An 11,076-nucleotide genomic window follows, 5' to 3' on the forward strand; every position below is an offset into this window, starting at 1 on the left:
CTATCTGGAATTATCATGGTTGTTTATTTGTTTGCTTGTCTCTTCCTCTGCGGAAATATAAATTTTATGAGCCAGGGACCACTGAATTCTCAGATTTTATGAGCCAGGGAGAGTTTAGCATATAGTAGTTACTTAATCAAGATTTGCTGATAAGCTGCCCTAAAGAAAATAATAGAACTAATAACCCCCTCTAAGTGAGGTCTTTGCAAATCAATTTAAGTCTCTTGCTTTTGTTTCTATCTGCCTAATGCAATAGTACTTTATTTAATCTTGTTTTGTTTTTAAGAATATTAAAAGTCATATTAGGTTTTTTAATTGCTTTCCTCTAGTTCTCGAAGGAGGTGCTCATTGGACTACCTATTAATTACAGGCCTGAATTTCCGAGTTTCTGTCTTTTCTCTTTAATCACAGTTATTAGGTATGTTGTAACATTAATTCTAGAGTCTAGGAGCATTAACCCTTTGGGACCATCTAATTTAGTATCCATATGTCCTCACTTGAAAGAAGCAAGTCCTCTTTTTGGCAGATTCTTCTTTGTCAAACGAAGATGATTTGCCTTGTCAGACGTCCAGTGAAAGCTAAGATACAGGAGTTTGTGAATGTACCAAAATATACGAGGACCAGCCATTCAGATGCTGAAGACCCAGAAGAGTTTCTTGGTTTTCACTGCAAAGGTGATTATTTCTTATATCAGGGGTCTGTAAATGCATGGAGAGGCTGCAGATGGAAATATAAATGATTACTTCACTTTATTCAGAATTCTTGTCACAAATAATTCTAACGGGTGCATAAAATAAGTCCATCCTCATGTATATTCAATCCTCAACAACCCCAAAATTACTGTTTGTTTCAGGGCCTTAAAAAGCCCATATTCATCTGACATGTTAGTAACCATTCATTCATTCATGTATTCAGTCAATGAATATTTGTTGAGCACTTACTACATACCAGGAACTCTGGGATACTCGGTGCATGATGCAAAAAACAAAAAACTTCTGCTGTCTTAGAACTCACATTCAAAACAGTGGTTCTCAGACTTTTTGATTTCAGGATCCTTTCGCACACTTAAAAATTATGGAGTTCTGTATTCATTCATTTCAAATAACAGTAATAAACTCATTGCATGTTTGCACAAATAACATTTTCATAAAAATAGCTACATATTTAAAAGTAGTGAGAAGAATAGCATTGTTTTAACATCTCTGCAAATCTCTTTAATGTCTGCTTTATACAAGAAGCTAGATTCTCGTATCTGCTCCTGAATTCTGTTTATTTATTTAAAAAATGTTTTTTAACATTTATTCATTTTTTGAGTGGCAGAGAGAGAGCACAAGCAGGGGAGGGGCAGAGAGAGGGGGAGACACAGAATTGGAAGCAGGCTCCAGGCTCTGAGCTGTCAGCACAGAGCCCAATGCGGGGCTCGAACCCAGGAACCGCGAGATCATGACCTGAGCCGAAGTTGGACGCCTAACTGACTGAGCCACCCAGGCACCCCGAATTCTATCTGTTTAGATATGAAACAGCCTCTAGAAAATTCCACTGTACACTCAGAAATGAAGGTGAAAAAAGAAAATAAGAGCTTGGTATTATTATATAACTGTGTCTGACCTTGCAGCCCTCCTAAAAAGGTTTTGGAACTTTCAGGGATGTCAGGACCACACTTTGAGAACTGCTCTTCAAAAGAACTTTTTGTTAATTTTTTTTTTTTTTTTTTTGGTATTAAAACAGGGCCAAAGTTAATAAAAACCAGTGCAATAATTAGCTTTTCCAAAATTATTGTTTTTCTTCTCAGTACATTCTCAGAACAGGCTCTCTTGGGTCCCTATTAGACATTATCTATTGAAATAGTATTGGGGAGAAATTATCACTACGATAATATATAAAGGTGAAACAGATGTCCCAAATAATGTACTTCCTTGCAATAATTGAAAACTCTTTTTTTTTTCCAGTTTTTTGTCTTTCAGGATCTTGAAGTACTTTACAGACATTACTTAATTGAATTTCCCAGAATGCCAAGGAAATGTTTCCAAATACAATTTTTTGTGCGTTTTGCAGACAGTTGAACTGACAGGGTGGCAGGACTTGTCCTGGCTTGAAGAAAAGCTGTGAGCAAAAACAAAGAACTATCATGTATTTATTATGGCTAGAAACACACCACAAATCTTCCTTGACTTATATCCTAATAAACCCATCCTTAATTGAAAATATCGTAAGTCGAAAATGCATCGAATACACCTAACCTGCCGAACATCCCATCATAGCCTTGCTCACCTTAAATGTGACAACCCTTCCATTAACCTACACGTGGACAAAACCATCTAACACAAAGCCTATCCTATAATAAAGTGTTGAATATGTCATGTAATCTATTGAATACTGTATATTGAAAGTGAACAACAGAACAGTTGTACAGGTACAGAATGGTTGTCAGTGCACGGGTTGTTTACCCTCGTGATTGTGTGGCTGATTGGGAACTGTGGCTGCCACTGCCCAGCACCAGCAGAGAGGGTCATACTGAGAATCACCACCTCGGAAAAAGATCCACATTCAAAACTCAAAGTATGGTTTCTACTGAATGTGTACGGCTTTCTCACTATCATAAAGAAAAAACTGTAAGTTGAACCATGGTAAATTGGGAACCATCTGTATATATTCTCCAGATTGTTTGAACGTGTCAAGCTTGTCAGGAGTATGGATGATGTTACCACGAAAATTTCTATTCCCAATGTCTCAACAATACTTGATTTTTTTTCTCTCTCTCTTCCTTCTTCCACCCTCTCCTCTTCCCTCCCTCTCTCCCCATCCTTTCCTTCCTTTTTTTTACAAAAAAACAAAAACAAAAACTAAAAACTATGAAACTTCTCAGACTAAATCTTAGCCCAGCTCCATAAATCACCTTGGCTGTCTAGAAGTCATCATTCAGTGACCTCAAACTTATCCACTCATGTTCAGGTCAGTCACAATAAAACCCTGTTTGCTTCTTTGTTCAAAACCTCCAATAACTTCCCATCTCATTCAAAGGTAAAACCCTCAAAATGACCTATGAGGGGCCTCCCCCTAATTTCCTAACGGTATATCCTCCTCCTCCTCTTTTTTGTGTGTGTGCTCCAATAAAACATTACTTATAGACACATTTTTATTTCACGCAACTTTCACATACCAGGAAATGTTCTTTTGACTTTTTTCAACCATTTACACAAAAACCATTCTTAGCTCTTAGCCTGTATAAAAACAGGTGGTGGGCCAGGCTGCAGGCTGTAGTTTGGTGACCCTTATCCTAGAGGGCAGATTTCCAGTAAGTTCCACAAGGCAGATTTTCAACAAATCCTGCCAGTGCAGTACCACAGCAACTTCTTTGATTTTGAGTGAACCACAGCTGCCCTATCCCACAACTTCTAGATCCCAGCCCAGGGTGTGGGGGTTAGGGGCAAGTAAAGCATCTCTTCTTTGGGTGCTCTGTCTCAGCCCTAGGGGTAGCGGCTCCTTATTATCTGCTATTCCTATTGTCTTAACTTAAAAGTTCTCTATACTTTCTGCTAGCTATATTGATTTCTATTGCTGCATTGAGCATCTTCAGATAATAAACACTGATTATCTCAGTTTTCACAGTCAAGAGTCTAGGCATAGCATAACTGGGTCCTTTTCTCAGTGTCTCAAGACTGCAGTGAAGACATCAGCCAGGGCTATGAGCTCATCTGGAGCTGGGGTCCTCTTCCAAGCTCACTGAGTGTTGGCAGAATTCACTCGTCGTGGTTGTGGTAGTGAGGTCCTCAGCTAAGCCTGCCATGACCATCACAACATGGCAGTTTGCTTTAAGGCGTTAGAGCACATCTGCAATTTCTGCTTCTTGTGGCACTCTTAGCTTTAGGCACTCTTTGTAATTTCCCTTTTAATCCAAGTCAAGTGATTAAGGATCTTAATTACATCTGCTCCTCCTCTTTTGATGCCTCCTCTCTTGTTCCCTAGACGGACCAGCACACACTCACCTCAGGGCTTCTGCACTTCGTGTTCCTCCTAGCTGGACGGCTCCTCTCCTTGGGTAACCATATGATTCACTCTTTCCTTTCCTTCAGGTCTTTGCTGAGATGCCTCTTTTTCAGTGAGGTCCCTGGCCACCTTATTTAAAATTGCAACTTTCACTCCAGAGCTCTCTCTTTCCTTTATCTGCATTGCTCCTCTCCACAGATCTTATCACCATCTGTCACACAATATGTTTTACTTATTTATTTGTTCACAGTCTATCTTCCCCCAACTAGAAACTAAGCAATACGTGAGCTAAGATTTGGGTCTTTTCTATTCACTATTGAATTCCCGTCACCAGAACACATAGTAGACCCTCAAAAAAATATTTGTTGAATAAAAAAAAAATGCAGAAATCCTAAAATGAACTTTGACATGTGTCAGATGATAAGAATATGGCCAACCAAGAAAATATACTAAAATATAATTAATATGTACTTCTAGAAAACCATCCTGAGATGAGCTATGATATCAACAAACAAGGACAAATGGATACTCCCCTTAATTGTTTTTTCTGGTTTCAGAATGTTACACAGCTTGTATTTTTAAAAGTTAAAAGGGGCGCCTGGGTGGCTCAGTTGGTTGAGCATCCAACTTCGGCTCAGGTCATGATCTCACAGTTCATGAATTCAAGCCCCGTGTCGAGCTCTGTGCTGACAGCTCGGAGCCTGGAGCCTGCTTCGGATTCTCTCTCTCTCTCTCTCTCTCTCTCTCTCTCTCCCTCCCCCATTCATGCACGCATGCGCTCGCTCTCTCTCTCTCTCTCTCTCTCTTAAAAGTAAATAAAACATAAAAAAAAGGTTAATGGTAGGATTATCTAAGGAGCTCTGTTAATAGAGAAGAATGCAAATTCTCTTGATTTTATAGGGGAGAAGGTACTAAACTACCTTCAAACATATTTTGTATATATCTCATTTTCCCCTTATGGTTTAGAATACCTACTATCCTGAAATCAGTTTGATAAAAATGAATAAAACAAAATGAACTCTCAATAACCAATCCAGTTTTGTAAATGAAAATTTGTTGTGATTAAATGTACTTATATCTAAGTGGCACCTGGGTGGCTCAGTCAGTTGAGCCTCTGACTTTTGATTCCAGCTCAGGTCATGATTTCAGAGTTGAGGGATCCATCCCCACATCAGGGTTTGCCCTGGGCATGGAGCCTGCTTGGGATTCTCTCTCTCTCTCTCTCTCTTTGTCTCCCTCTGCCCTTCTCCCCTGCTCTCTCTCTCCCAAATAATTAAAAAATATTTTTAACATTTATTCATTTTTGAGAGACAGAGAGAGATAGAGTGTGAGTGGGGGAGGGGCAGAGAGAGGGAGACACAGAATCTGAAACAGGCTCCAGGCTCTGAGCTGTCAGCACAGAGCCCGACGTGGGGCTTGAACTCATGAATGTGAGACCATGACCTGAGCCAAAGTCGAATGCCCAACCAACTGAGCCACCCGGGTGCCCCTCTCCCAAATAATTTTTTCAAATGTACTTATATCTAAAATCAAAGAGCAAATTCTATGCAATTGTATATAATTATTGAGAGTTTGAAAAATCAAAGTTCAGAAAACAGAGGTAAGAATGAGAAAAATCTAAGGGTCTATGTCTAGTTAAGACTGGGAATATGCATGTGTGTGGATGGTGAGGGGGAGTATGTTGTGTTGAGTGTGCTTTATCAACACTGAGTAATGCTTGATGGTGACAGGATCATTGAGGCTAGCAGCTCTCAACTAAGCAAGGTGTTGAGATGTATTTAGTGGTAAGAATGACCACAAGTCATTGGTAGTTAATGCTAAAGTATTTCATACTTGAGTTGGCCTTAAACTTCGTCATTCATGGTCAGTTTTGCTTCCCAAACTGAAGTGCATGTTCATACGCTTTCCTGAGTTGGAAACGCAGCTTATTCTCATGGATGTGTATGATGCGTGTGATTATCTCCAATCGTTTGTGTCTCAGATGGAAAAGACTGAGAACCCTTTGGTGTGGTTCTTTTTCTAAGGAAAATCAGAAATCCTATAAAATAAGGCAAAAGAAGAAAGAAGAACTTTGATGCCGTTATCAGTAGACCGTTGGGCCATCTTTCTCAAGTATTTCTAGAGCAGAACACATGAAGGCCATTCATCACAAGCTTGCTCTCAGATTGTGTGATGCAGGCGGCTGCAATGTACAGAATTAAACAGGGTGAAACGTGCGTTTATAAAATCCCAACCTGTTCAGTGTTCTGCCCTGAGACATTAACCTGTAAAACTCACCGTCCAAAAGTCGATTGCTTTTGGGTGTTGGCTCAAATCTGAGAATTCTCAAAGCATCTGAGTGGGGGGTGGGGGAGAAGCACTACTCTGTGAAAGAATTTGGGACTGGTTAGGTTTCAGTAACATCTCTACCCAAAGTAGTAAACAATATGTAGAATGGTTATTATTTTTCCTTATGTGCTGTGGAAGAAGCAAGCTGTTATGGAATTTTGCACCTTGCATGGGATCCCATTGCTATAAATTAAAGAAAGATGTGTAGTATTGCTGCAGTACTGACTTACTGTAAAGAGTTGTAATAAATAAATAATGAAGATGGACATAAATGCAAGACACTAACACAAATACTAAGTAGTAACACTGTTCAGTAGATGTAGTTTTACACTGACCATAATCCACACTCCGTCTCACCTAGGCTTTTGCACTGGGTTCCTAACTTGCCCCCACTGACTCTTCCAGTCTACTTCATCTACTATTTTCAGGTGAATCCTCTTGAAGTAGAACACTGACATGCCCCGCCTTGTTTAGAATTCATAAATGCCTCCGGTATAAATACCTACAGAATAACATTCAAATCTGAATCTACTTTTCCAACCTCATTTCCCATGAATATCCCTCTCTTGGTGCTTGACTTGAAGGCTAAACGACTTCCCTACTTGCCCAGCCGCTAACACTTTGTCTGCTGCCTGGCATTCTTACTTCCTGGTCTGAATCCTCCCTAATCCTCATGCATTAGCAAAGACTTGTTCTCTTCAGGGAAAGCGCCGGGTATAAGACCTGGTCCTTGGGTTTATGGGGAAGTGAATACCTTCAAAAGGTGCAACCCTTTAACCGCTCTTTTCATAAAGTTCTCTCCAATGTATTTTCAACATAGCTTTTAAAACTATCATGACAGTGGAATACTTTAAAAGCAGCTTAAAACTCCTGGGGCACCTGGGTGACTCTGTTAAGCATCTGACTGCAGCGCAGGTCATGATCTCACTATTCATGAGTTCGAGGCCCAAGTCAGGCTCCGTGAGGCCAGCTGGGAGCCTGGAGCCTGCTTCGGATTTTGTGTCTCCTTCTCTATCTGCCCCTCCCCTGCTCACACTCTGTCTGTCTCACTCTCTCTCTCTCAAAAATGAATAAACATTAAAAACAAATTAAAAGCAGCTTAAAAGTCCCATTTTAAGAGAGTATTTTCAGGGAGCAGTCCCTCCCTTCACTTCCAAGTAGGCATCCTCTGACCGACCTCAAGGCTCTGCTCAGATGATACTGTGTCTGTGAAGGCTTGTCTCTGATTCTCTCAGCAAGGGATAATTTACACTCTTCTTAAGTCTCATTGTACTTTACCTATGTCTCTTGTTCAGTAAGCAGTCCAATATCTGTGAGTCCTCTATGTGTCCAGGCTGAAACTTCAAAACGAGACCCATGCATGTAACCCTTTAAACCTCCCAAGTTTTGTTGTGTTGGGAGGGGTCTCCTCAGCATGCAAGGAACAGGCACACCTGGGTCGCCCAGAATAGAACCATTGTCTCAACAGGAGATCCATGGAGAACAGTCCCACCTTCAAGACACAGTCGTGCTCGGGGCCCTCCAGGCTCAAAAGGAGCGCTAGCGATCTGCTTGGATAGCCATCCCCATTCCTTCTGCTCAAGTAGGACATCAGTGCTTGCTCCTTATTCTGATTTTCTGCTGTCACAATGACGTAGTAAGCTTCTCTCTCTACTTCTTCAAGTTCAGCCACATTATCAACAAACTTATTCTCTCCGCCTGTCTCACATTCAAACTTCTGGATGGTGAATCCAATCAAGCGATCAGTGAGGCACTTGGCAATTTTGGACTCCTGTCTTGGGCAAAGCTTGTGCTCCAGACCGTTTCTGGATTTGAGTGTGGGTCTCAGATCTAATCTTTAAAACACCGGGATGTATAACGTATATGTAAAGTAACAATTTCAAGCTACTTTTCTTTGAAGGTGTGTATGAATATATCAGGCTATCACAGTTTCATATTGGACCTACCTTTATTATAGCTGTTTGTATAATATTTCAGGTCCCCTACTTATTGTAAGCCTCTTGAAAACATAATTCCATTCATCTTTGTATCCTCCACAGAGAGTAGCTTAGTACCTGGTACAGAACAGATACTCAATAACCATACATTAATATATGCCAAGATTATATGCTGAATATAAATCCTGTGCCTCCCTACAAAATGCTGAAAAGTGCAATTTGGCTCTGGTTATCCTCTAAGGTGGTTATACAACTCCTGTTCTCAGCAGCGGGCACACCGAAATAGTTTCACTTTTTTTTTTTTTTTTTTTTTTACATATGGTCCCAGCCAGAAGTGTGTAAAGCCAAAGGTGGGGGTCATTTGTCAGTTTGTTTTTTTCTCCACTGTGGAATATGTTATAAACAGTTTTAGAAGATTTCACTAGAGCCTGGGGCCCCTACGGACATAGGAAACGCTAAATTAATTAACAATTGATGTTTTAAATGTGGTAGAAAAGAATTTCAGGGGTGGAGCAAGAATGGGAAACAAAGATTATGCCTTAGATCCCGTAACCACACTGCTAGTCTGGTGATTTGGCAGCCATCCAGGGGGCGATACAAATGACATTCTGAACACAGAGTTTTACTAGTGAATTTTCTGGGTTTTGTTTTTTCCAAGTAATTTGTTGTTTCTCCTTTGTATTTTTTGGATTGTGTTTCTAGGTAACAGTCCTATGTTCACATAAAGCAAAACGTTTTTGGTTTTGTCTTTAATGCCACTCTCCTGGAAACTGTTTATCACCAGGTTCTTTCTCATATTCACATTGCAAGGTTTCTTTCTTTCTCTACCATAAGCGATCAATAACTGTATTTTGTCAGACATATTTTTGATACATGCATATTTCTTTTAGTAATGACTCTTTCCTGAAAAGAATATCAATAAAGATAAGTCCATAAAAAATGTAAAATGTTTACATAAAATCTCATTTTACTTTCAAATCACTTATCAAATATGAATGCTTTCACCCCAAAAGAGAATGATTTATTTGCTTTTCCTGCATGATTTCCTCAGTGCTTGAAAAGAGAAACACAAAATCATTTTGTTAGACATTCAGTTTGAAATTTTTTCATTAGAAGCATTGCTGCTGGAACTGAACAAATGAGAAGAAAGAATGTTACACGCATCGTAAGCAAAATTTTATGGATCTATGAAACAGCACCGACCCTGTTTAGAGAATAATTCTAGTCTAAAGCATTAACAAGTTAAAGAAATGAATATTTTGCCTGTCTACTGGAAAAATAAAACAGGATGAATTCTTCACAACACTCTTTTTCAATTTATTATCCATCAGTTTTAACCTCTTGAGTTGACTTGTGAAATTATGTAGTTTCTATATTAAACGTTTTGTTACCCAGGAAATGCAGGCTTTTGTGGCATTAGCTCTTTAATAGTATACATAATGTATGACCGCCACCAGCCTCAATTTATATTCAGCAAGTCTTTGTTGCAAAGCATCCATACCATTAACGGAGAGATAAACATAGGTAAACACATTCGCCCCAAACTTTACACACCGCTCTGCGTTTTCCATAATAAAAACGTTAATAGTCCACGTGACATTCTGTTTTACCACTGAATGCTCTTGTTGTCTATTATTTGCAAATTAAGCCATGTCATTCATGTGCATAAGCTAATATCATCAACATACAGAGAGCCCTTCAAGAATCTCAATATAATAAGCCATCTGTGTCTTGCTCCTGTAGGAATCTGTGGGAGCCAACAATATGTTTAGAGTCAGAGGTACTCTGGTAGTTGACAATTTCTGCTAGAAAATGCTTTTCTGTGTTTTCTTGGGAACAAGGACCCTTAAAGTCATGTTCAACAGCATAATTTGCTTTCATTTTAGGAGATGATTTTCCTTTCTCAAGAATAGTTTCTTCTTTTTAGGTCTCAGCCCAGGGATTTTCAAGGTAGAACACAAATTATTTTATATGACAGCATACAGTCCAAAGCACAGCTGGCAATGGAGCTGGACCCTCGAACTTCTCACTCACATGTTTAGGTTAGAATGATGTGATGAAAGGCTTGTTAACTTTCATTTATTTATTTGTTTGTTTGTTTTTTATTTTTTTAGTGTTTATTTACTTTTGAGAGAGAGAGACAGAGTGCAAGCTGGGGAGGGGCAGAGAGAGGGAGACGCAGAATCTGAAGCAGGCTCCAGGCTCTGAGCTGTCAGTGCAGAGCCCGATGTTGGTCTTAAACGCACCGACTGTGAGATCCAGACCTGAGCCGAAGTCAGACGCTTAAGCGGCTCAGCCACCCAGCTGCCCTGGTAACTTTACTTTTAATTTCTAGTTTGTTTTGTGATGGGAAAATCTCCCTTTAAGTATTTAGAGCAGTTTTTAGAAATCAGGCCCCCTAGTAAATCAGTAATCCATAGACTCCCTCCCTCTGGTTTTGTTGTTCTCAGGGGACTCCACTGCTATTTTTCTTTTCCTCTTCTCCTTCTCTGCTTCACTTTAATATTGGATCAGAAAGAACAACGCTGGGGTGCCTGTGTGGCTCAGTCAAGTAAGCATTCTACTCCTGGTATCAGGTCAGGATCTCACAGTTTTTGAGTTGGAAACCAGAGACAAGCTCTGTGCTGGCAGCACAGGGAGCCTGCTTGGGATTCAGCCTCTCTCTCTCTCTCTCTCTCTCTGCCCCTCCCCCTCTTGCTCTCTATCTCTCTCTCAAAATAAATTAAAATAAACTTAAAAAAAAAAAGAAAGAATAATGCCTACACCAGTGATAAAAATGGAGGTTATATTAAAATAATTTACAGAAATTTAAAATAAAATAATT

The sequence above is a fragment of the Panthera leo genome, chromosome B4, assembly GCF_018350215.1.
Source record: "Panthera leo isolate Ple1 chromosome B4, P.leo_Ple1_pat1.1, whole genome shotgun sequence".
Classification (NCBI taxonomy): domain Eukaryota; kingdom Metazoa; phylum Chordata; class Mammalia; order Carnivora; family Felidae; genus Panthera; species Panthera leo.